General features: G+C 38.3%; 1 protein-coding gene across 1 annotated transcript in view; it reads left to right on the top strand.

Moving 5' to 3' along the window:
• Positions 1–4,776: 4,776 nt before the first annotated feature.
• LOC124506393 (interferon-induced very large GTPase 1-like) overlaps positions 4,777–27,101 on the top strand; it is a 59,598-nt gene continuing 37,273 nt past the window's right edge. Inside the window, exon 1 of the mRNA XM_047072445.1 lies at positions 4,777–4,812. The gene's annotated coding sequence lies outside the window, so the exon portion shown is untranslated. The remainder of the gene's footprint in view (positions 4,813–27,101) is intronic.

The raw sequence follows: 27,101 nt of genomic DNA, 5'->3' as shown, positions 1-27,101 counted from the left end.
GGTCCAGTGAGTATCCTTATGATCATTGCTTTAAATTCTCCATCAGGTATGTTACTTATATCTGTTTAGCTTAGATCTCTGGCCATGGCCTTATCTTTTTCTTTCATTTGGAATAGATTCCTGTGTCTTCTCATATGCCTAAGTATCTGGCTGCTTCTGTTATTAGAAAAGCCAGTTGTGTCTTTTGCTCCTGAAAGTAATGGCCTTATGAAGAAGAGATCATGGAATGCCTAGGGCCTGGCAGTTCAGGGACTGTCTTCAGTGTGTGCTCCATGCACTGTGCTTTTCTTTTCTGGCTGTTCTATCCTTCAGGCCAGTCCTCTGCAGAGGTTCTCCTATCCTGCTGTTGGCAGTGTTTCATCCCTAGTCTGAAAGTGGTGAATTTTAACTAGGCGTGCTGCTTATAAAATGAGACCTGTCACCACCTCTTCTAGAACTGGGGCCCTGCAGAACTCTCTGGTCAGGAAATGGACTGTGGGCAGGGGCCTGTGCTGGTCTTCTGGGGAGGCACCCACATACACACACACACTGGGACTGAGGCAAGCATGACTAGGTAGTGGGTTTCTACCGGAGTACACGGGGGTGGGACTCGGTGTATGCAAGTTAGGCAGCCATTGTCCTCCTACTGTGTGCTCCTTCCTGCAGGTGGCTCTGTGTTTATGCTGAGGGGAAGGAGAGGAGAATGGTGCAGGCCAGCTCCTTTTTTTCCCAGAGAAGTGTCTCCATAAACACTGCCTCTCAGGGACAAGCTCCAAGAAAAGAAAATATTCTCCTCACTGTGTGTCCAGGTGCTATTCATCACACTGTTTCCATGCTATCCACTGACGGGTTGTTTGCCTGCCTTCTCTCTAGAAGCAGGGCAGTACCCTCCAGGCTCTATCACAGCCAAACCCTCTGACCCTTAAAACTCCAGGCTTTAAGTCCCGCTGGTTTCAAGAACTCAGGAAATTCGGCATCTGCTTTCCAAGTCAATGGCTATGGGGAAATGTTCCTCTTGTGCCTTCCACCCCACCCCGCACCCCGCCCCCCCCACACACACACACAACATGTTCTCCTCTCTCTCTCACCCTCAGCTGCACCTAAGGCTCCCTCACCTCCAAGCTGCCAATATTTATTTCTGCCCTAAACCTCATCTCTACACTTCCTACCTTGTTTGATAGGATCTCTTCTCTCCCTTCAGTTCTGGAGTTTGTTCCATCAGTCTTCATGTTATTTCTGGGGTATTTAGGATGATTTGACAGTCATCTAGTTTATATTCATGGGACAAGGTGAACCTAGGGTCCTCCTACTCCTCCCCCATCTTCCCAATCAATGAACATTTTATATGTCTTCATTTATTCTTCAATTTCTTTGGAATTTTTTTATAATAGAAGAGAGAGTTCATAAATACACTAACACTTACATAATCAGTTTTTTTTTAAGTTACCCACTGAATTAACATGGAAAAGATGTTTTCAAGAAATCATGCCAGAACAACTAGATATTTGTATAGTGGGGGCAATGAACCTTCATCCTTGTTTCCCACCATTAACAAATGTTAACAGAAAATGGATCACAGAAGTCAATATAAGAGCTAAAACAATTAATTTTGGGGAAGGAAACAAGAAAGAAAATCTTCATAACATTGGGTTAGGCTAGGCAAGACTTCCTGAAACAGGACACACAAAACACAATACAAGAAAAATTGATAAAAGAACATTCATTGAGGTTAAAATAGTTTTACCCTCTGAAAGACATAGTTAACAAAAGAAAATATCAGAGGCACATGGGTAGCTCAGTCAGTTAAGTATCCAACTCTTGATATCAGTTCAGGCCGTGATCTCACAGTGGTGAGATCAAGCCCCACATCAGGTTGTGTGCTGAGCGTAGAGTCAACTTAGGATTCTCTCTCTCCCTCTCCCTGCCCTCCCCCACTCTTGCTTTCTCTCTCTCTCTCTCAAAATAAATATATAAACATTTAAAAAAATATCAAGCCACAGAATGGGAGAAAACTTTGCAAGACATATTGGACAAAAGACTTGTATCCAGAATATACAAAGAACATTTAAGAGTCAAAAAGAAAAAAAAAAAAACGACAAAACTGGGAGAATATTTGAACAGACATTTCACAAAAGAAGATATACAAATGATCAGTAAGTACATAAAAATGTTCACAAGAATTCATTACTAGTGAAATGCAAATTAAAACCATAATGAGATAGCACTGCACACCCACTCAAATGACTAACAATACTAGTGTTGACAAAAATATGGCCAACTGGAATTCACAAACACTGCCGGTAAGAATGCAAATGTAAAATTATACAGTCACTTTAGAAAATGTAGTTAACCAGGGGCACCTGGGTGGCTCACTCATTAAGGATCTGACTTTGGCTGGGGTCTTGATCTCACAGTTTGTGAGTTCGAGCCCCACTTCGGGCTCTGTGGTGACACCTAGGAGAATGAAGCCTGCTTCAGATTCTGTGTCTCCCTCTATCTCTGTCCCTCCACTGTTTTTGCTCTGTCTCTCTCTCTCTCAAATATAAATAAACATTAAAAAATTTTTTTAAAAAAAGAAAATGTAGCTAACTGGAACCAAGTTTGTTTTCCAATTCTCCATCCCTGAAAGACTCCAGACTCATTTTTATAGCGCAACTATATACTCAAAAACAAATGCCTATCTCATAAAATAGTTTGGAGAAGGGAGAAAAGAGAGAGCAATCAATTTCCTTTATAAGGGTATTTCATCGAGCCACCAAGTTGGACAAGGACCCTGCAAGGAAAGAAAAGTATAACCCAGACTTATTCATGAAGATGCAAAAATTCTTTATGATAATGTTTGCAAATCACATCCAACTATGCCTAAAATGGAACGGACACAGCTCTTGTTCACAAGCAGCTCACAATCCAGGAGGGAGCAAAAATACAATGAGTTAAGTGACACTGAAGATATGAAATGTGACAGTTGGTCAACTGGTCAAATAGAGAATGCAACTGGTTGTTCATCCAAGAACTCTTTACAGGGAGGTAGCCTTTCAACTAGCCTTGGAAGAACAAGTTAGACAAAGTTAGAAGCTCTTTTCTCAGTGTAAGACTTGGGGTGACATTCCTCATCTCTTGTGATTAGCATCTTTTAACTTCATTATTTACTTGCATATCTGTTTCCTACCCCTGCCCCATAAAACACGGTTTGTATGGGCAATGGTCAATTTAGTCACACATATTTCTGTGATATTAGCATAAGGCCTCACACTTAGTAGATGTTCAGTATTTACTGAAGTCTTAGGAAAAAGAATTATTAATCTTGTTATTCCCGATCTGTGTATGGAAGAGTCTTTTGAAGAGAAAGCAGGAAGGAAGAAGCCAGAAGACCTTGGAGCAAGGAAGATTAGAATACATCAGTTATCTCCCCATTGTAGTCCTGAAAAAACAGAGACAAACAAGATGCTGAGATGGAATGAATGTCCAGACAGTGGTAAGAGAAATACAGAGGGAATTACTTTAAGGGAAGCGAAAGTTTGTTTCCACAAGCCTGACCTCCATTCATGCCTCTAAAGAGAACATGGCTAAAGTATTCCTTTGTCCTTTCTCTTTCTTCTAGATGACTAGATTGAGAGGCTGGAGGAAAGACATAGTGGGGGGATATAGAAGAAATGTCCTGAGGAAAGACAATCTTGTCACTGAACTCTAAGACTTAAGTGATTCCCATTTCTTAACTCCACCCCAAACTCATCACCATCCAATCTCCCAATAAGTTTCACAGAAAAAATCCAAAGGTAGTTACTTCAGGCAGAGGTTAACCATAGCCCATCTTGCCCATGGGACTATATATAAACCAAACATAAAAGGAAAAATCCTAGGACCTATAATGCAAATGCAAGTGAGGTGATGTTGATTTATTTATGGTACAGATGTCAGGAAAATATCATAGATTATAGTGTAGCAAATTGTTCAGATATCTGAACCTGGATTGTGTGGCTTGCTGAGCAGCAGAATTACTGTTTTTCCTCTATCAGGAAGTTGTTTCAGGGAGTGGATGTCAAGGGTTGCTGAGTGCCATAGATAAACTTTACACAGTTTCTTGGGTACAATTTATACCTGGTGAATTCCTCACCTGACCACCAATCATCCTTACCACATTGAACACATTTCCTATAAGAAACCTAAGGGGAATGTCAAGCAGCCTAATTAACTCAAATATATCTCTTATTTCTGCAATTCTCTTAGTCATCCTTTGAATGATTTATAAATCCCATGAGTAACCTGTTGGGATGAGCACTGGGTGTTGTATGGAAACCAAGTTGACAATAAATTATATTTCATATAAAAAATAAATAAATAAATAAATAAATAAATAAATAAATAAATCCTGTGAGTAAAGCTGACTGTGGGCTTCATTTTTGCCAGTCCTCATAGATGTACTCCTTAAGACATGATTTCTAAAGTTTCAGATATGAAAGCCTGTGCTCTTTCTACTATGCTGCACTAACTCTAGGCTGGAAATGAAAAAGGATATTGGAATAAAGCACTATAATGTGGAGTACAACTCCTTTTTTGGGTGGTTGATATTTGACTGCTAACAACTTTTTAAACTCCTCTTTCACTCTTCCCCTTGCATCCACATCTGGGTAACCTAATGAGAAAGCCCTGATGTTCCTATATTTAGCATCAGCACAGATTCAAACAACACACACCCTTCCCAAAGTACAGGAAGTTTTACCCAGCCCCACCCCTCACCACAATAGAAACTCAGGCCACTTCCTTTCCTTGCTCTTCAGACATTTCAGACGTCCTCGAAAGGTCTTCCCTATTCTCCACAGAGACCTCAATTATGTAAGTAATGAACCTTTTCATTCAATGTGTGTGTGTGTGTGTGTGTGTGTGTGTGTGTGTGTGTGAGAGAGAGAGAGAGAGAGAGGGAGGGAGAAGGAGAGGGAGGGAGGGAAGGAGAGAGGGAGAAACATGTTATCAGTCATAACATCCAAACCAAATTTTGGAGGGGAAGTTCATCTGTGTGTGCTGATAGCCATACCAAGCATCCTAGGAAAATCTATTTATTCTAGCCTCTAGGACTCATAGAAGCATCCTTACCTCTTTCCAAACTTCCTTCTTTGTCATTTGGGGGGAAAAGATCACAGAATCTTAATTCTGCCGATTTATTCCACAAACATTCACAGACTTCACATTACAGGAGAGTAGTTAACAGCACAGGTGGGGGTCTAGGATTTCCTAAGCTGAATCCTGGCTATGTGGTCAGGACAAGTCATTTAACTTCTCTGTGTCTGATCTTTTCTTCCATTTCCAAAATAACACTATCTAGGAGTGGTGTTCAAAATGGTAAATGGAAAGGCAGAAGCACTGAACATTCTGGGTGGAGTCTGGCTCTCTATAGCACCCAGAATTAGCCTTTTAGCTGCTGTTGGATTGTGGGGAAGGGTATGTAGTCTGGATGACCAGGACATCAAAGACACCTTTGAAGCAGCAGCTGTTTACCACTCCGTATGGAAGTATTTCAACATTTTCATAACCAGCGAGCTGAATGTGCACCAGTTTAGTTGATGATAATAACAACAATAACAGCAGAGCAGCACTTACTTCAAAGGATTGTTGTAGAAATTACAATTAAGAAAATTAATGCCAACGCTTAATATCCCACAGTTAGCAAGGGATTAAAAATATATGAACTATTATTACTATATTACTGGGCTCTCCTCTAGGTATAACACAGCCCACACAGACAGAAATAAACCTCTGTAAGGGAGAATATGATTTAAAAAAAATCTGATTTAGCTAGTTTTGTCAATGATTGAGAACAAAGTCATATTTCTCATAATCAAGTAAAGACTGCCATAACCAGCTATTCTTACTTAATAACAGATCAAATATCCATGAAAGTTTTCATAGACATCCAAATTCTTTGACATTCTTCACATCAAGAAGTAGGGTCTCTGTCCTTTCCTCCTGAAACTGAGCAGGCTTTGTGATTACCTCAACCACAGAGCACTGCAGAAGTGACACTATACAGTCCATTGCTAGGTCATAAAAATGCCATGTATTTTCCACCTTGTTTGCTAGGAACACTATCTTATGGGGTCTTTAACCACCATATAAGAAGCCCAACTACAATGAAGTTACCACCTAGGAGACAACTGAAGAGATTACACAGAGAAAGGGGGCAAAAAAAAAAAGAACAAAGTCTATATTACACAACTATTTATAAAAATTAATAATATATACTCATGTAAAAAAAGGACTATACATTTTACCAGTATACTTACATGGCCACACACATTACCATACATATCAAACCTATTAAAGTGGGTGTCTATGAAGGAAATGAGAATAAAAGTGGAGATGGAAATAAAAGGGAATAAACAAATAAGAGGATGTGGTAAAACTGAAATCTCCATTACATGGCTGGTAAAAATGTAAAACAGTGCAATGGCTGTGAAAAACTGAAGCTCTTCAAAAAGTTAAACACAGAATTACCATATGACTCAGCCTTTCCACTTCTAGATTTCAATTCCAAGAGACGTTCACACAAAAACTTGTAAACAAATTGATCATGGCAGCATTATTCATAATAGCCAAAAAGCAAAAATAACCCAAATGTCCATCACCTGATGAATGGATAAACAAATGTGATAGGCCCATACAACAGAATGTCATTCAGCCATAAAACAGAATGAAGTACTGATGCATGCTACAACATGGATGAACCCTGGAAAAAACATGCTAAATGAAAGAAGGTAGACACAAAAAGCCATATACTGTATGATTCTACTTATATGAAATGTTCAGAATGGGCAAATTCATAGAGATAGAAAGTACATTAGTGATCTCTACAATAGTGAGGAGGGGAAATGAGGAGGTACTGTTGAATGGGGATGAAGTTTCTTTGGGGTGATAAAAATGTTCTGGATTTAGATAGATGATTGACAGATAGATGGGTAGATAGGCAACAGAAAGAAAGAAAGAAAGAAAGAAAGAAAGAAAGAAAGAAAGAAAAAGGAAAGAAAGAAAGAAGGAAAGAAAAGGAAGAAAGGAAGGAAGGAAGAAAGAAAAAATTGTCTCCTATTCATTGGATTGTCTCTTCACTCTTCTGGTAGTGTCCTTTGATGTACAACATTGTGAACATAGTAAAAACCTTTGAATTATACACTTTAAAATGGATAAAAAATGGTGAATGTTATGTTATGTGAATTTATCTCAATATATTTATTAGGATTTATCAGTACATATACTAAAACTGTAATGATACAGAGATTAGCGTGGCCTCTGGGCAAATTCATGAAGTGTCTTACATTTTTCTGTTTCTGGTCAAGAGCCATATTCACTAGTTGGCCCAATATTGTAAAATCATCTGAGTCCTCCTCTCCAACTGGAAATATGAGTCATCCACAGCTTCTGCCCTGGTTGCATACATTTATCTAATCTCAAGCAACAAAATCATTGTTTAACTAAAAAAAAAAATTCAACACAGATTCATAATAAAGTTAGCACACTGACAATACAATGAAAGTTGTTTAATCGGGAACATCTCCCACAAATATATAGGAAACATCATATTTAATGGTGAAATGTTAAAAATATTCTCTTTAATGTCAAGAACATTAAAATATACCCTGTATCAAAGTTCTTGTTCCACATTTAATTACAGCTCCACTGATCACAGTCAGATAACAATTACAACACTAAGGATTAAAAGATAAGAAATAAAATGTCTAGGGGCACCTGGGTGGCTCAGTCAGTTAAGCGTCTGATTCTGGCTCAGGTCATGATCTCACAGTTCGTGGGTTTGAGCCCCATGTCAGGCTCTGTGCTGATAGCTCAGAGCCTAGAACCTGCTTCAGATTCTGTGTTTCCCTCTCTCTCTGCCCCTCCCCCACTCATTCATTTTCTCTCTCTCAAAAATAAATAAACATTAAAAAAATAAAGTTTTTAAAAGAAATAAAATGTCTATTATTTGCGGATAGTATGACTACCTGCCTAAAGAATTCCATAACATCTATAACCACATTGTTATGATTAACAGAAGGGTCAACAAGTTTGTTAGGAGAAATTCCTGATGAAAAAGTATAAACCTAGCCTAAGAAATTGGTGTTAACAGAATGACATGGAAGACACTTGTCACAAATACTCCATAATTAAATTCACAGGGTTTTCAGAGAATCCATACATCATTTTGAAGATTCCAGCCAGTCTGCTCAAGGTCAGACTAGATTTACCTCTTTGTCTAGATTTACCTCTTTGCTGGCTAAAAGTTAATTTGCTTATCAATGAAAAAAAGAGCAAGACTTAAGTGATCCCAGACTTTTACAAATCTGTTTTTGCAGTTTGTTCACTGACAACAGTCTACTCGTTGTATCTATCCCATGAGTACATTTGCATGTGAATATATAACTAAATGTCACCTATATTATTCTTTCATGTCTGTATGGAAGCTAAATTTACAAAATTGTATGCCTGCAAGAAACCATACAGAATGTAATTTTTATTTTTATTTTTATATGAAATATATTGTCAAATTGGTTTCCATACAACACCCAGTGCTCATCCCAACAGGTGCCCTCCTCAATGCCCATCACCCACTTTCCCCTCCCCCCTAAGCCCCCCCCCCATCACCTTCAGTTTGTTGTCAGTATTTAAGAGTCGCTTATGGTTTGCCTCCTTCCCTGTCTATAACTTTTTCCCCCTTCCCCTCCCCCCTGGTCTTCTGTTGAGTTTCTCATGATCCACATATGAGTGAAAACATATGGTATCTGTCTTTCTCTGCCTGACTTATCTCACTTAGCATAACACTCTCCAGTTCCATCTACGTTGCTACAAATGGCCAGATTTCAAGAATGTAGTTTTTTAAAAAAGAGAAGCAAACCAAGAAACAGACTCTTAACTATAGAGAACAAACTGATATTACTGGAGGGGAGGTGGGTGGGGTGGATGAGTTAAATAGGGGGTGGGGTTAAGGAGGGCACTTGTGGTGGTGGGCACTGGGTGTTTTCTGTAAATAATGAATCACTAAATTCTACACCTGAAACTAATATTACACTGTATGTTAACTAATTGGAATTTACATAAAAATTTGCAGAAAAAAAATAAATATATATGTAAAAGCATTAAAAAAAGAATGTAATTTTAAAACCATGTAATTAACACTAACAATAGAATAATAAAGAATCTAAGAGTAAATCTACTGAAAGTGTATAAGAACTTTACGAAAGAAAGTTATGGAACTTTATTGAGGCACATAAAGAAATACCTAAATAATAGAGAAACAAACCATATTTGTAAAGACAAGTCTCAATAATGATGGCATTTCCCCCCCCCAAAAAAAATTCTCAAACTCAATGTAATTATAGACAAAAGCTTAACAAGGTTAAAAGTTTACCTTAAAATAATATGAGAATCTATTTAAAAGTCAAAAGTAACCAACACTACTAGAAGAAAAAAAATAAAGGGGAGGTACTTGCCGAACCAGATAACAAAGTATTTTACAAGTCAATACCATTTAGAATAATCTCTAATAATGACAGAGGATAAACAAATATGGCAAAGGCAGAGAATAAGAGCCTAGAAAACAAAAACCTTCCATACACAAGCTCTGTTTATTAGAGAGACAGTGATACAAATCAGAAGAGGAACATTATTAGATTAATGAGGGTAGGAAAATCATCTATCTGTATGGAAAATATTCAAGATTCCTACTCACATAGATTAATGATTTCTTTTTTTTTTTTAACGTTTATTTACTTTTGAGACAGAGAGAGACAGAGCATGAACGGGGGAGGGTCAGAGAGAGAGAGGGAGACACAGAATCTGAAACAGGCTCCAGGCTCTGAGCTGTCAGCACAGAGCCTGATGCGGGGCTCCAACTCATGAACCGTGAGATCATGACCTGAGCCAAAGTCGGACGCTTAAGCGCTGAGCCACCCACGCGCCCCCAATGATTTCTGATAATAAGGCAATTCCACTCATATGTGTACATCTTTTAGAAAAATTTCAAACATCTTCAAATAGGAACTTGCACAAAACTTGACCAGTCTTTATGTTGCAGTATGCTCCCCCTAAACATACTTTATTGAGGGTTTTTATCATGAATAGATGTTGTACTTTGTCATATCTTTTTTCAGCATCTACTGAAATGATATGTTAAAAATATCATCTATTGAAAGGATCATTCTTATCCTTTCTTCTATTAATGTCATGTATCACATTGATTGATTTGTGAATATTAAACCACCCTTGCAACCCAGGAATAAATCCCCCTTGTCCATGGTGACTTTTTGAATGTATTGTTGGATTTGGTTTGCTAGTTTTTATTGAGAAGTTTTGCATCTACATTCATCAGAAATACTGGCCCGTAGTTCTCTTTTTAGTGGAATTCCTATCTGGTTTCCTATCAGGGTAATCCTGGCCTCATAAAATGAATTTGTAAGTTTCCCTCCCTTTTCTATTTTTTGGAATAGTTTGAGAAGAATAGGTACTAATTCTTTAAACATTTGGTAGAATTCCCCTGTGAAGCCATCTGGTCCTGGACTTTTGTTTGTTGGGAGATATTTGATTACTGATTCAATTTCTTTGCTGACTACCGGTCTGTTCAAGTTTTCTGCTTCTTCCTGTTTCAGTTTGGGTAATTTATATGTTTCTAGGGATTTATCCATTTCTTCTAGGTTGTCCAATTTGTTGGCATATGATTTTTCATAATATTCTCTTATAATTGTTTGTATTTCTGTGGTGTTAGCTGTTATGTCTCCACTCTCATTTGCAATGTTGTTTATTCTGGTCCTTTCTCTTCTATAAATTTTGATAAGTCTGGCTAAAGATTTATCCATTTTATTAATGTTTTCAAAGAACCACCTCCTGGTTTCATTGATCTGCTCTACTGGGTTTTTTAGTCTCTGTATCATTTATTTCTGCTCTAATGATTCTTATTTCCTTCCTTTTGCTGGCATTAGGCTTCATTGGTTGGTCTTTTTCTAACTTCTTTAAGTGTAAGGTTAGATTGTTTATTGGAGGTTTTTCTTGTAGACCTACACTGCTATATACTTCCCTCTTAGGACTACTTTTATAGTATCTCAAAGGGTTTGGAGCAAGTGTTTTCATTTTCACTTGTTTCCATGTAGTATTTTTTAAATTCTTCTTTGATTTCCTGCTTTATCCATTCATTGTTTAGTAGCATGTTGTTTAGCCTCCACGTATTTCTGGGATTCCCAGATTCTTTCTTGTGGTTGACTTCTACCTACATAGTGCTATAAAAAGGTGCATGGTATGACTTCAATCTTCTTGTGTCTGCTGATACCTGTTGTGTGACCTAATATGTCATCTATTCTGCAGAATATCCATGTGCACTTGAAAAGAATGTGTTTTCAGGATGTCTTAGGATGGAGTGTTCTGAATATATCTGTTAGGTCCATCTGGCCCACTTTGTCATTAAAAGCCATTATTTCCTTGTTTATTTTCTGTTTAGATGATCTGTCCATGGATGTAAGTTAGGCGTTAAAATCTACTATCATTGCATTGTTATCAATTAATTCCTTTATGTTTGTAATTATTTTATGTATTTAGATGCTCTCATGTTGTGTGCATAAATATTTACAACTGTCTAACTTCTTGTTGGACTGTCCTCTTACTTATAACATGGTGCCCTTTTTTGTCTCTTATCACAATCTTTAAAGTCTAGTTTGTCTGATACAAGTATTGCTATTCCACCTTTCATTTGACATCCATTTGCATCATAAATGTTTCTCCATCCCCTCACTTTCAATCTGCAGGTGTCTTTAGGTCTAAAATGAGTCTCTGTTAGGTAGGATATAGATGAGTCTTGAGGTTTTTTTTTTAATCCATTATGATACCCTATGTCTTTGATTGAAATATTTAGTCCATTTACATTCAGAGTAATTATTGATAGATATGTATTTATTGTCATTTTATTACATGTTTTGTGGTTGTTTCTAGAGATTTTCTCTGATCCTTTCTGTCTTTCTCTCTTCTATATTTGCTGATTTTCTTTGGTGATATATTTGGATTTATTTCCCTTATTCTTTGCAAGTTTATTTTTGGGTTTTGATATATGGTTACCATTAGGTTTGTTTATAAACTGTTCTCCAATTACCTGTATCGGATTAGTCTATAGTAAATTGATGGTTGTTCCAGTTTGAACCCATTCTTTTCTCCTTTCCATCCTCCATGCCCACATTTTAGGTATATGTTATTATATTTTATATCCTTTTTATGTATGTGAGTTCCTTGACTGATTTTTAAAGAAATATTCTTTTTTATTGCTATTGTGTTTCCTGCCTTTACACTGTCACTTTTGGTCTCTCTTTTACACTCAAAGATTCTTCTTTAATATTTATTGCAGGGCTGGTTTAGTGCTAATGAGCTTTAGTTTTTGTTTGTCTGTAAAACTCTTTATCTCTCCTTCTTCTGAATGACAGCCTTACTGGAAGAGTATTCTTAGGTATAGATTTTTCCCACTCAGCACTCTGAATATATCATGCCACTCCCTTCTGGCTTGCCATGGTTTCTGCTGAGATATCTCCAGTCAGCCTTATGGGTTTTCTGCTGTAAATTAATGACTTCTTTGGCCTTGTTGCTTTTAAGGTTTTTCTTCGGCACTTTTTTTTTTTCAAACTTAATTACAATATATCTTAGTGTGGGCCTGCTTTTGTTGATTTTGATGGGAGTTCACCGTGCCTCCTAGATCTGGATATCTATTTCCTTCTCCAAATTAGGGAAATTTTCAGCTATTATTTTTTCAAATAAACTTTGTGTCTCCTTTACTCTCTCTTTTTTTGTGGGACTCCTATAATACAAATGTTATCATGTTTGATAGAGTCACTGAGTTCCCTAAGTCTATTCTTGTTTTGCACAATTCCTCCTTCTCTCTTTTGTTCAGCTTCATTTTTCTCCATTGCTTTGTCTTCTAGGTCATCAATTCAATCTCTGCTTATTCCAGTCTGCTATTCATTGCATCTAGCATGTTTCTAATCCATCAATGCACTCTTCATATCTTATTGATTCTTTTTTAACTCTTATCTCTGTGGTAAGGTTTCACTGATGTCTTCCATTCTTTTCTCAAGTCCAGTGAGACTACTGCTTCAAATTCTCCATCAGATATGTTACTTACATTTGTTTCACTTAGATCTCTGGCTGTGACCTTATCTTGGTCTTTCATTTGTGATAAAACCCTTTGCTGTTTTTGTGTTTTATCTAAGCTAGTTATTTCTCCTGCTCCTGAAAGTAATGGCTTTATGAAGAAGAGGTCATGCAGTACCCAGGACCCGGTGCTTTAGGGAGTGTCTCCAGTGTGTGCTGCATGCTCTGTGCTGCTGTGTTTCTCTGCTCTATCCTTCAGGCCAGTCCTCTGCAGAGGCTCTCCTTGTCTGCTGTGGGCAATGTTTCACCTCTGGTCTGAACGTGGTGAGTTTTAACTAGGTGTCTGGTCTGCTTATGAAATGAGACCTGCCACCACCTCTTCTGCAACCGAAGCCCTGCAAAACTCTGGTTGAGAGATGTAGTGTGCACAGGGGTTTGTGCTGCTCTTCTAGTGGGAGGGCTCATCATGCTGCGATTGAGGCAACATGAATGAGAAGGGCAGTTCTACTGGAGCACAGAGGATGGGGCTTGGTGTATAGAGTTAGGCAGCCAGTGTCCATGCTCTGTGTACTGCTTCCTGTAGGTGGCTCTGTATTTATGCTGATGGACAGGGGAGGGACATGATGCCAGGTAGCTTCTTTTTTCTTAGAGAAATGTCTCCATGAAAGCTGTCTTTCAGGAAAATACTTCAAGTAGAGTAAATAATCTCCCCACTGTGTGCTCCAGGTGCTGTTCACCTCGCTCCTTCCACTCTATCTGTCCCTGGGTTGTTTGCCTGCCTTCTCTCCAGAAGCAGCATAATGCCCTTCACACTCTACCCCAGCCAAGCCCCCTGACTTTTAAAACTCCAGGCTTTAAGCCTTACTTGTTGCAAGAACTCACAAAATCCAGCCCGTCTCACTTTCCAAGCCAATGGCCATGGGGAAATATTCTCCTTGTGCATTCCCCACTGCGTGATCCTCTCTCTCTCTCTCTCTCTCCCCCACCCCCACCTTCTCTGTGACCATGTCTCCCTCCACTCTGCAACAGCCAGGGCCCATTTCTCCCCTAAACCACATCTCCATACTTCCTACCTTCTTCAGTGTGGTCTTTTCTCTTCCTTTCATTGTGGAGTTTATTCTGTCAGTCTTCGTGTCAATTTCTGGAGTATTTAGGATAAGCTGATAGTTATCTAGTTGTGTTCATGGGGCAAGGCAAGCCTAGAGTCCTTCTATTCTGCCATCTTGTTTCCCCTAGCTGGTACTTTCTTATACTTTTTATCTCCTTGTTGAAGTTCTCACTGTGTTCATCCATTTTTCTCCTCAGTCTGATGAGCATATGTATGACTGTTACTTTTAACTTTTTACCAGGTAAATTATGTATCTGTCTCATTAAAGTTTTTTCCAGAGGTTTTATCTTATTCCTTCATTTGGAACTTATTCATCTATTTCTTCATTTTTCTTGATTCTCTATGTTGGTTTCTATATAGTAGATGAATCCACTATCTCTCCCAGTTTTGAAGGAATGGCCTCAGGTTAGAGGTGAGCCTTGTTGTTCAACCCTTCTTCAGGCCTTGTTGTCTCTCAAACCTTTGTGCTTGTCCAAGTAATCTATTATATTTTTAATAGTTTCCAGTAGTTGAAGACGTGCCAAGACCTGTCACTGTTCCTAAAGGGATGATCTAATCACCTAAATTCAGGATTTTTAGAAGCCAAACCTTCATACAGCAGATTTTAAAAGAATGCAAATATATACAGTTCTGTAGAATCACAAATATAAGCCCCACTTGCCAGATAATCTAGTGGTGTCCCCAGGGTGCCAGTCTGAAAAATTGGGGCTCCAGGTGAGTATGTAACATTTTTTCTTGGAAATACCAGCAAGCTGGAGCAAGGCAGAGGGAGAGCCCCAATATGGCATCCACAACCTATATTCCTTGAGAGAAGCTCCACAGTTCACTAAATGTGTGCCAAACCTGAAGCCTGCCCCTCAGGCCAAACTTAAGGACAAGTAAGAAGCCTCCTTCACAGAAATATTGGGGAGTGGGTGGAGTACGCCTCAGGCTGCTATCTGAATACAGTCCCGGGGTGGTAGCCTATCAAGAATCACCTTTCTGATTGCCACAGTCCCATGGAACTCCTGGCCACTAGAGCAAGGTAATCAAGGGGCCCTGTGGAGCATGGCAGGAGAGCACAACAATCGCTCCCGACCTCCATGTTTTTTGGAAAGGATTACAGCCAGCTCTTAGGTGCATGCTTAATTAGAAGTCTGATCCTCAGGCTACAGCCATGATGATTAGCTAATAGGCCTTCTTCACAGAAAGACTGAGCTCCTAGGTCTGTGGCCTCTTGCTGTGCCCTAGGGGTAACAGGGGTCTAAAAACTCTTTTCCTTTGATTATAGTCCTTTGGGACCAACAAGCATAAGCTCCACTGGCTTCCAGAGCCAGGTGATGTAAAGCTGTCCTCTGGCAACAGCCACAAAAATCAGGGTGCTGGCTAGGGGTATGAGCTCCCTTCTGGGTGACATTGACTACTACAATCCCATGAGACCAGGGCCTGAAGCTCCCCTTGACTCCAGACACAGGTAGTCAAGAGGCATCCCCTGAGAAAAATTGCCACAAAGATTGGGGGACCAGAAATATATAAAATCCCCCTTTCAGGAGATACTGGTGCTCTGTAACACAGTAAAGGGAGAGTGTAAAGATGGTGCCCACCAGTCTCCATCCCCTGAAGGTGTTCCAGCAGGTTCCCAACTATGTGTGTTAAATTAGATGCCCACCCCTTAAGCCAATGTTTTAATATGAGCAGGTGAGTCTCCTTTACTTTAAGCCTGGGCATGGTCAGCTACTTCTGAGCTGGGCCCTAGGGCAGGTAACAGAGTGTGTGGGCCTTTTAATAGTTGTGTCCCAGATCACTACAATTTTGTGGGTCTCAGCTCACAAGTCTAATTGGTTTTCAAAGTTAGATATATTTGGGGGTTCATTTCTCAAGGGCAGGTCTAAAAGTTGAGGTTCTGATGGGTTCAACCACTTCACTCTTTAAGGGAAGCTCTGGTTTTGAGGTTTTTCTTTTCCCATTTCTGGTTTGTCACAACAGGGGTACAGTTTATGGCAAAACTGTGTCCCAGCCTTTCCTCCCCACTTCAGTGTGGTTTTCCTCTTGTTTGCCCATTGTGCAGTCATCACTCAGCCAACCTTGGTTTTTTTAAGAGGAAATTATTCCATATGTAGCTATAAAACTCAGTGTGTCCATGGAAGGAGGTAAGTTCAGGCTCTTCCCATGCTGTCATCTTGAACTGGAGATGAGTGTATAAGCTCTTTTCTGGGAGATACCAGTGAGCTGGAACAAGGCAGAGGGAGAGTGCCAAGATGGTGTCCACAGCCTACAATCAACAAAAGCAGCTCCATAGTCCACTACATATATGCCAAACCTAAAGGGTGACCCTCAGCCTTGCTCAAGACAAACAGACTGGTATCCTTCACAGAAAGACTGAGAGTTGACATGAGGTTGAGAAATGAAACCCAGTCCTTTCTCAGTATTGGGGGTTGACCTACGTAACAGGAGCCAGCTGTATGGTGGAATGAATTTGCTTGTAAATCTGATTTTGAGGTCATGGGATTTCTTCACCCTCTTCACTAGTTTATACAACATTTACTGAGATCTCACCATATACAGAAAATGTGCTCATACCATGAAAGAATCTGAAGTGGATCAAAAACACTCTGTCATCCATCTATATACTCATAGCATAGCAATAGAGAAGACATGAGCACTGAAACAAGACTCAGCAGAAGAGTGCAAAAAAAAATCCGCTAAGAACTGTAACATGGTAGCACTCATATAGAAATTCTCAGAGATTCAAATTAAACACAAGGGAACACTGCACCTAGAGACATTTCCCTTGATGCCCCTTGTTCTCATAGAGTTGATCTTAAAACCAATTATGTGCTGGGGAGAAAATAACTCCTATTTGAATGTTTCTTCAGGCCAAGAAACTTATAATATAACCTATATCATTCTATTGTCATTAATGTAGTGTGAGCTAGTACTACCAGAACAACTTCTTTCCATTACTCAGCTCCTTCTCACTGCTTAGGTCACCCTCCTCTCCCCAAGACTTAAGTAAATGTAGTTAGTTACTGTTGGTTCTTGGATCCAAATTTGTCTGTAACTGATATCAAAACTCTTGCTTGTTAGAAAACAAAACACTTTCCATGGGATTTACATATGAGGGAAAACTGTCAGCAATAACGTTACTAAAAAGTTCTAATATAAAAGATAGAGAACAGTGAAATTCTCTCCTTCTCACCATAAACACACAATATGCGTTTAACAGTTTAAGCTCGCTTTAGTGTTGAATCATCCAAATGAGCCAACATAATGTTGGGAATGTTGTTAATTTTCAACTGAACAACTGTAGAAAAACAACTTTAGCAAAAAAAAAAAAAAAGTATTTTACAGGAGATAAAAACTAAATCTAACATAAAGGTCTTTCACAGAAAATAAAAGTAACAAGTTTTATTACAACCGGGAGCCTGCTTCTCTTTGTCCTTGAGTGACTTGTGAACTGGAACAGTAAAGCAGTTAAAGCACTTTTCCTGAGGAAGAAACTCTAATGTGCCCATGTCTTTTCTCCCTAATTCTTCACCTATCCTGTTTCTGCTATGTTTATTATCACGCGTTCACCACCCCCCACCATTGGTACACACACACACACACACACACACACACACACACACACATCAACTTTAGTCTTCTATTTACAGTAATTTTAAATTCTTTTAATGTTTATTTATTTTTGAGAGAGACAGAGTGTGAGTGGGAGAGGGGCAAAGAGAAAGGGAGACAAAAATCTGAAGCAGACTCCAGGTTCCCAGCTGTCATCAAAGATCCTGACACAGGGCTCAAACTCACAAACCGCAAGATCATGACCCTAGCCAAAGTCGGATACTTAACGAACTGACCCACCCAGGCGCCCCTATTTGCAGTAATTTTTAAACCCAAGATCTCACACACACACACACACCAGGCATCACAATATAAACAAATAAATAAACAGGATTCTTTTTAATCAGCTGGATTTTTTATTTTATAAACTTGATATGTTACATTTTCTAAATTTAAGGTGTTCAGTGTATTCATTTATATATTGCAATATGATTGCCATTCAATATTATGTATAAACACATTTATATATTATTATCTATATTCATTATACTATGCGTTAGATCTCTATGGCTTATTTGTCAGTCATTACAAGTTTGTAGTCTTAAATAGCATCAGTTTTTATTCAGCCATGCCAGCTATCAGCAGATAGCCATTTCACTGTTTTTTTGGTAGGTTTGACTTTTTTTGATTGAACATATAAGTGATATCATACAATACTAGTCTTTCTCTGACTTATCTCACTTAGCATAATGTGCTCAAGGTCCATTCATGTTGTTGCAAATGGCAGGATAACCTCCTTTCTTGTGACTTAATAATATTCCATTACAAATATACACCGCAGTCCGACTTTGGCTCAGGTCATGATCTCACGGTCCGTGAGTTCGAGCCCCGCATCGGGCTCTGGGCTGACAGCTCAGAGCCTGGAGCCTGTTTCAGATTCTGTGTCTCCCTCTCTCTCTGCCCTTCCCCTGTTCATGCTCTGTCTCTCTCTGTCTCAAAAATAAATAAACGTTAAAAACAAATTTTTAAAAACAAATATACACCACAGCTTTTGTACCTATCATTCATTGATGGACATTTGGGTTGTTTGCATATCTTAACCAGTGGGAATAATGCTGCAATAAACATGAGTGTGCCTATATCTCATCAAAATCTTGTTTTCACTTCCTTTGGGTACATACCCAAAAGTGGAATTGCTGGATCGTATAGGTCTATTTTCAATTTTTTGAAAAACCTCTATATTGTTTTCCACAATAGTAAGACTAATTCCCAGCAGTAGTGTATAGGGATTCCTTTTTTTTTTTTTTTTTCAACGTTTATTTATTTTTTTTTGGGACAGAGAGAGACAGAGCATGAATGGGGGAGGGGCAGAGAGAGAGGGAGACACAGAATCGGAAACAGGCTCCAGGCTCTGAGCCATCAGCCCAGAGCCTGACGCGGGGCTTGAACTCACGGACCGCGAGACCGTGACCTGGCTGAAGTCGGACGCTTAACCGACTGCATCACCCAGGCGCCCCTAGGGATTCCCTTTTAACCCTATCCTTGCTAGCAATTATCATGCCTTCTTGAAGATAGCCATTCCAATAAATGGGAAGTGATATTTCACTATGGCTTTTATTTGCATCTCCTTCATGATCAGTGATGCTGAACACCTTTTCATGTGCCCATTAGCCATTTTGATGTTCTCTTTGAAAAAATATCTATTTAGTTCTTCTGCCCATTTTTTATCTGGATTGTGTGTTCTTTTGTTGTGTTAGTTCTTTACACATTTTGGATATTAATCCCTTATCCAAGATATGGTTTGCAAAATTTCTCTCATTCTGCATGCTGCAATTTCATTTTGTTAATTGCTTCTTTCATTGCATAGAATTTTTGCTATTGTTGGTGCTTTTGGCCTCATTCCCAAAAAAAAAACATTCCCAAGACCAATTTCAATGAGTTTCTTCTCTATACTTTCTTCTAGGGGGTTTAAAGTATCAGAGCTTATGTTTAAGTATTCAATCCATTTCAAGTTAATTTTTGTCAGTGGTGTGAGATAGGAGACCAAGTCCATCATTCTACATGCGTTTCTCGTTTTCTCAGCAGCATTTGTTGAAGAAACTATCCTTCTCACCATTGAATGTTCTTGGCTCCATTACCAAATATTATTTGAGTATATAGGCCATGATATAATTCTGGGATTTCTATTCTGTTCCTTTGGTCTATTTATTTTTACACTAGAGCTACACTGTTTTTTATTGCTATGACTTTGTAGTATAGTTAAAATCACGAAGTGTGATACCTCCAGATTTGTTCTTTTTTTCCTCAGGATTTCTTGAGCTACTCAGGGTCTTTTGTGGTTCCACCACAAATTTTAGGATTATTTCCTCTTATTCGGTAAAGAATATCTTTAGCATTTTGATAAGGATTACATTAAATCTGTAGATAGCTTTGAATAGATTGGCCATCTTAACAATATTTATTCTTAGGATTCATGAGGATGAGATGTCTTTCCACTTGTTTTATGTCTCTTTTAATTTCTTTCAGCCAAGCCTTCTAGTTTCCATTATACAGATCTTTCACATCCTTAGTTTAATTTATGCCTAAGTATTGTATTGTTTTTGAAGTTGTGATTGGGATAATTTTCTTTCTTTCTTTTTTTTTTTAAGTTTTTATTTAAACTCCAGTTAGTTAACATACAAGTGTAGAATTTAGTGATTCATCACTTACATACAACACCCAGTGCTCATTACAACTGCCCTCAAAACCCATCCCCCACCTACCTCCCTCCAGTAACCCTCAGTTTGTTCTCTACAAATAGTTAAGAATCGGTTTTCTGTTTTGCCTCCTTTTCCCCTATGTTTACTTGTTATGTTCCTTAAATTCCACGTATGAGTAAAATCATATGGTATTAGCTTTAATTGACTTACTTATTTTGCTTAGCATAATATTCCCTAGCTCTACCCATGTCGTTGCAAATGGCAAGATCTCATTCTTTTTTATGGCTAATTGGCTAATATTGTGTGTGTGTGTGTGTGTGTGTGTGTGTGTGTGTGAGTGTGTGTGTGTACTCACCACATCTTCCTTATTCATCCATCAGTCAATGGACATTTGAACTGTTTCCATAATTTGGCTAGTGTTGACAATGCTGCTATAAACATCGAGGTGCATGTATCTGTTCAAATCAGTATTTTTGTATCCTGTGGGTAAATATCTAGTAGTGCAATTGCTAGATCATAGGGTAGTTCTATTTTTAACTTTTTGAGGAATCTCCATGCTGTTTTCCAGAGTGGCTGCACCAGTTTGGGTTCCCACCAACAGTGTAAGAGGGTTCTCTTTTCTCCCCATCTTCACCAACACCTGTTGTATCCCATGCTGTTAATTTTAGCCATTGTGACAGGTGTGAGGTGATATCTTACTGTAGTTTTGATCTGCATTTCCCTGATAATGAATGATGTTGGGCATCTTCTCACGTGTCTGTTGGCCATCTGTTTGTCTTCTTTGGAAAAATGTCTATTCGTGTCTTCTGCCCATTTTTTAAACTGGATTATTTGGTTTATGGGTGTTGAGTTTTATAACTTCTTTATATATTTTGGATACCAACCCTTTATCAGATATGTCATTTGCAAATATCTTACCCCAGTCCATAGGTTGCCTTTTAGTGTTGTTGCTTGTTTCCTTCATTGTGAAGAAGCTCTTTATCTAGATGAAGTTCCAATAGTTCATTTTTGCTTTTCTTTCCTTGACCTCAGGAGACATATCCAGAAAGAAGCTGCTATGGCCGATGTCAAAGAGATTGCTGCCTGTGTTCTCCTCTAGGAATTTGATGGCTTTCTGTCTCACATTTAGGTATTTAATCCATTTTGAATTTATTTTTATGTATTGTGTAACAAGTGGTCCAGTTTCATTCTTTTGCATGTTGTTTTCTAGTTTTCCCAACACCATTTGTTGAAGATTTTCCTCTTGTATATTTATTCCTCCTTTGTTAAAGATAATTTTCGGTTTATATCTGGGTTTACTATTCTCTTGCATTGATGTATGTGTCTTTTTTGTGCCAGCACCATACTGTCTTGATCACTGTAGCTTTGTAATATCAGTTGAAGTCCAGAATTGTGATGCTACCAGCTTTGCTTTTCTCTTTCAAGACTGCTTTGACTGTTTGGGGTTTTTTGTTGCTTCATACAAATTTTAGGATAGTTTGTTCTACCTCTGTGAAAAATGCTTGTGGTATATTGGTAGGGATTGCATTAAATGTGTAGATTGTTTTGGGTAGTACAGACAATTTACCAGTATTTGTTCTTCCAATCCATGAGCTTGGAATGTTTTTCCATTTCTTTCTGTCTTCTTCAATTTCTTTTTTGTTTGATGTTTGCTGTTGTTGTTTGTTGTTGTTTTTTAAGTAGGCTCCATGCTCAGCATGGAGTCCAAAGTGGGGCTTGAACTCACGACCCTGAGATCAAGACCTGAGCTAAGATCAAGAGCCACATACTTAACTAACTGAGCCACCCAGGAGCCCCCTCTTCAATTTCTTTCATCAGTGTTTTACAATTTTCAGAGTATAAACCTTTTACCACTTTGGTTAGGTTTATTTGTAGGTATCTTACAGGTTTTGGTGCAATTGTAACTGGAAATGATTCCTTGATTTCTCTTCCTGCTGCTTCATTATTGGTGTATAGAAATGCAACCGATTTCTGTACATTGATTTTGTATCCAACTTTACTGAATTTGTGTGGGTATTTTTTGGTGGAGTCTTAAGGGTTTTCTATATAGAGTATCATATCATCTATAAATACTGAAAGTTTTACTTTTTCCTTGTCAATTTAGATACAATATTATTACTTCTTGTTGTCTAATTGCTGAGGCTGGGACCTCTAGTACTATGTTTAACAACAGTGGTGAGAGCGGACAACCCTGTCTTATTCATAACCATAAGGAAAAGTTCCACTTTTTCCTCATTGAGGATAAAAATAGCTGTGGTTTTTTCATAAGGCCTTTATTATGTTGAGGTATGTTCCCTCCACCACTACTTTGTTGAAGGTTTTTTATCATGCATGGATGGTGTACTGTGTGAAATGCTTTTTCTGCATCTATTGAGAGGATCATGTGGTTCTTATTAATGTACTGTATCACGTTAATTGATTTGTAAATATTAAACAACCTTGCACCCCAGGAATAAATCCCACTTGATCATGGTGAATAATTCTTTTAATATACTATTGAATTTGATTTGCTAGTACTTGTTGACAATTTTTGCATCCATGTTCATCAGGGATATTGGCCTGTAATTCTCTTTTATACTGGAGTCCTTGTCAACATAATCCTGGCTTCCTAGAATGAGTTTGATAGTTTTCCTCCCATTCTCTTTTTTGGAACAGTTTAAGAAGAAGAGATATTAACTCTTCTTTAATGTTTGGGACAATTTCCCTGTGAAGCCATCTGGTCCTGGAATTCTGTTCCTTGGGAGATTTTTAATTACTGATTTAATTTCTTTGGTGGTTATCAGTCTGTTCAAGTCTTCTATTTCTTCCTGTTTCAGTTTTAGTAGTTAATATGTGTCTGGAAATTAATCCATTCCTTCCAGATTGTCCAATATGAGAGCATATGATTTTTAAAACATTCTCTTATAATTGTTTATATTTCTGTGGTATTGTTTGTTATTTCTCCTCTCTCATTTGTGATTTTATTTATGTGGTTCCTTTCTCTTTTCTTTTGGATAAGTCTAATAGAGGTTCATCAATTTTATTATTTCTTTTTTTCTTGTATTTATTTTTGAGAGAGAGAGAGAGAGAGTGCGCGAGTGAGCGCAAGCAGGGAAGGGACAGAGAGAGGGAGACACAATCTGAAGCAGGCTCCAGGCTCTGAGCTATCAGCACAGAGCCTGATGCAGGGCTCGAACACACAAACCATGAGATCATGACCTGAGCTGAAGTTGAATGCTTAACTGACTGAGCCACCAGGGACCCCCAACTGTATCCTCATTGGTTGGTTAGTTAGTTCGTTCATTAGTTAGAGTTTTTGGCAAGTTGACACTCCTCTTTATCACAACTCTTCTTCATTTGATTCTTTTAAGTCTAATTTCCTGAACCTAAAGTCAGTTAATATTTGATTTTTGTCTCACTTATATGCCAGTTACTAGGTTAAACTACAGAATAATCACAACAAATACAAAAGTTTCTTATTACAGCCAGTGTTTCCACCAACCTTGGCACCCTTCTTTACTATTTTCTTGTGTCTTTCCAATACCCCTTCCATAGCTGGGGGAACAGAATTCTTTCCTAGTCCCCACCCTAACCCAACCAGTTCCATCTCATCACTCTCAGGATTCTGTCTTTCTGACCATACCACGGAGAAATTAAAAGCCTCAACGTAAATAAATTAAACCACTCACCTCTCTGACCGCACATACCTACAAACCTGTAGCAATCTATCCTTTCCTCACAGGGAAGAGTTGTCTTTAAAAAAAAATTGCCTTAGCTACAATAAGGGTATTCCCTGTGCTCAAAACTTCACATACTTCTTCTCTGGTTATTTCTCTAACAATTGCAACCTCTTTTCTCCCTTTATCTTCCCTATCTCCTATGCTATTGGTTTTCCTTCTAATAAAAGAATACATATATTTATCATCTTACCCTTCACTCTAAGCTTCTCCATGTAGTGTGCTTTTCATCTCTCCAATGAATCTGTTCTGCACAATTCAAAGACACCTTTCAACGGCCAAACATACTGATTTTTCTTTTGGTTATCTTGCTTGATCTCTCAGTCATAATTAAAACTATGGATACTCTTGAAGATGCATTCTCCCTTGCTTTCTCTTATTCCTTTTTTTCTCTAGTGACATCCTTTCCTTTATCATCTTTTTCCTTCTGCTCATCATTTAATATTGACATTTCCTTCATTTCTTCACTTTCTGAGTCTACACTCTCTGAATTACCTCATTTCTTCTGACTTCGGCTATCATTTAATTGTTGATGACTTCTAAATCTCCATAAGCAACTGAGGCTTTTTTTTCCAGAGTTCTGATTTACACATCAAACATCTTACAGGATCTTACTGACAATTTCCTTACATATATATTAGAAATGATGATGATGATGATGATGATAGTATAAGTTTTGAGAACAGACAACTTGGTTTGAATATGAGTTCTATGAATTAACATATAGATCATCTTGAGTAAGTAATTTCAGTTACACAAACCTCAGTTTCCACATCTATAAAATGAGGATATTAGTATCTAATTTCTCCATTTGCTGTAAGAATTAAATGTAATAACTTATATAAACACAGTTATTATTTGGTATATGACAAGTATTAATTATCTGTAATAATAACAAATATATATTACTTAATGCACAAATATGAACCAGTCACTCTACACACATCTTCTCATTTAACTTTCAATTTAGGACAACAAAAATTGAAACTATTTTACTCCTCTGTTTTTTCCATAATTTATTTTCTACATAAATACTCCCTTTCTTTCTTATATGGACACAAATACTAAGACAGTCTCTCAGGCTGAAAAGGGGAGACATTTCTCTCCCTTCCTTTCCTTTCTACCTACTAGACAGGTGAAATAGTCACTAGGTTATATCTCAGATCTCAAATTTCTCCCCTCCTCTCTATTCCCAGTTATCATCAACCTATTTTCTGACCCTATACTTTCTATCTGTTATACTTCTATGATCTCTCTGCCTCCTGTATTGCTCTTTCAAAAAAAAAACAGAATAGAAGAGGGGCGCCTGGGTGGCTCTGTTGGTTAAGTGCCCAACTCTTCATTTTGGCTCAGGTCATGATCTCACAGTTCATTAGTTTGGGTTCTGTGCTGGCAGTGCACAGGCTGTTTGGGATTCTCTCTCTCTTCCTCTTTCTCTGCCCCTCCCCTGCTCATGTTCTCTCTCTCATTCTCTCTCCCTCTCTCTCTCAGTCTCTCTCTCCCTCTCAAGATAAATTTTTAATAATAGAATAGAATAATCTTTAGAAAGTGACAATCGTACCATTTTCAATTCCCCCATTAAATCAATTCAGTGATTCTCCGTTGCTTATAGACTGAAGTCCAAATGCCTGATCAAATCCTACAGCATCTCTACCTGACTGCGGCTGTCTGAAAGGCCATCCTTCCCCATTTCCTAACTGCTAATTCATGTCCCTGCTATACCCAAAGGTACAGGAATCTGTGTCTTTGCCTGTGCCATTTCCTCTATCGAAGTTCACTTCTGCCTTATCATCTAGATAAACTCCTAGTCATCCTTCAGTATTCTCCTCTGACACTTCTTCACCCAATCTTTCGAGAAGTCTACTAAGCTGAGCTGTTATTTTCCATCTCTCTGTTTCTCTAGGTTTTATACCTACCACTATTAACACATATTTTCTGTCATATAATGTATATTTACTTTCAAGTTGCTGTTTTTTTCTAGTTTATGAATTCTTAAGACAAAGATTCTCAGTGACTTTATCCCCATCTCTTGACACAGATAACTTTTTCAATAAAAATCTATGTATCAAATCAATAAGTGTATATCCCATGCACATATTACCACACATTTTATACATATTTTTATTTATATTCCCAAACACAAACACTTATACAACCAGGAACCATAAAGCATGAAAGTAGGAAAAATAAGGCATGTTCACCTGGGCTTAGAGTAGGTAAGGTTGCACAAATAATGGGTTTTTTTCTTCCTACCTTGAACTCAAGAAGAAAATTACAAATTGGCCACTTTACCTTCTGCATGAGATCAGGGTAAAGTATGTACACTGTGACAGAGATGATAGAGCAAAGTATTGGGTCTTTTGGTAACAAAAGTCCTCAAAAGCTGTCATATTCATCTCAGTTTCTAGATCCAGAGATTTTCAAATCAAAATACCAGGTTTCCATGTCGGCTTCTGCCTGTAGCAATGGGAAAAGTACAAGGGGATGGAAGCAGAGTCAGCAAAGGGCAGAGAAGTATCGGCCAGGGTCCAGTTGTTACAAAATGAGGTCAATGTGGAAGGTTATTACCCTAGAGATTTTAGTGTAAAAGCCCTATTTTTTTCTACTGTACAGAATCTGATCCCTGCAGGTACCTCTTTATACCTCAAATCAGTCATTTCTAACAGGCTTACCTTGCTTGCAATGGGCAGTGTTTGGACCTTAGCCAGAGTGTGGTGAGTTTTAACTAGGCATGCTCTGGTTAGATTATTAAATGAGATCTGATGCCACTTCCACTATAACTGAAGCCTTGCAGAACGGGGTGCAGGTGGGGGTTTCTGCTGACTCTGCAGAAGGGGCCCATTGCACCGGTGTTAGGCACACTTGCCCAAGAAAGGCAGAACCAGCAGGGTGCAGGGCGGTGGGACATGTTGTAAGCAAGTTAGGCAGTCAGTGGTGGCTGTGCTGTTATTGAAGTTTATTTAT

The sequence above is a fragment of the Lynx rufus genome, unplaced genomic scaffold (assembly GCF_022079265.1).
Source record: "Lynx rufus isolate CCGP_SWC_20201006 ecotype Redwood Valley unplaced genomic scaffold, mLynRuf1.p SCAF_9, whole genome shotgun sequence".
NCBI lineage: Eukaryota > Metazoa > Chordata > Mammalia > Carnivora > Felidae > Lynx > Lynx rufus.
The sequence above is the reverse complement of the archived record's forward strand: the minus strand, read 5'-3'. Positions and strand labels throughout refer to the sequence as shown.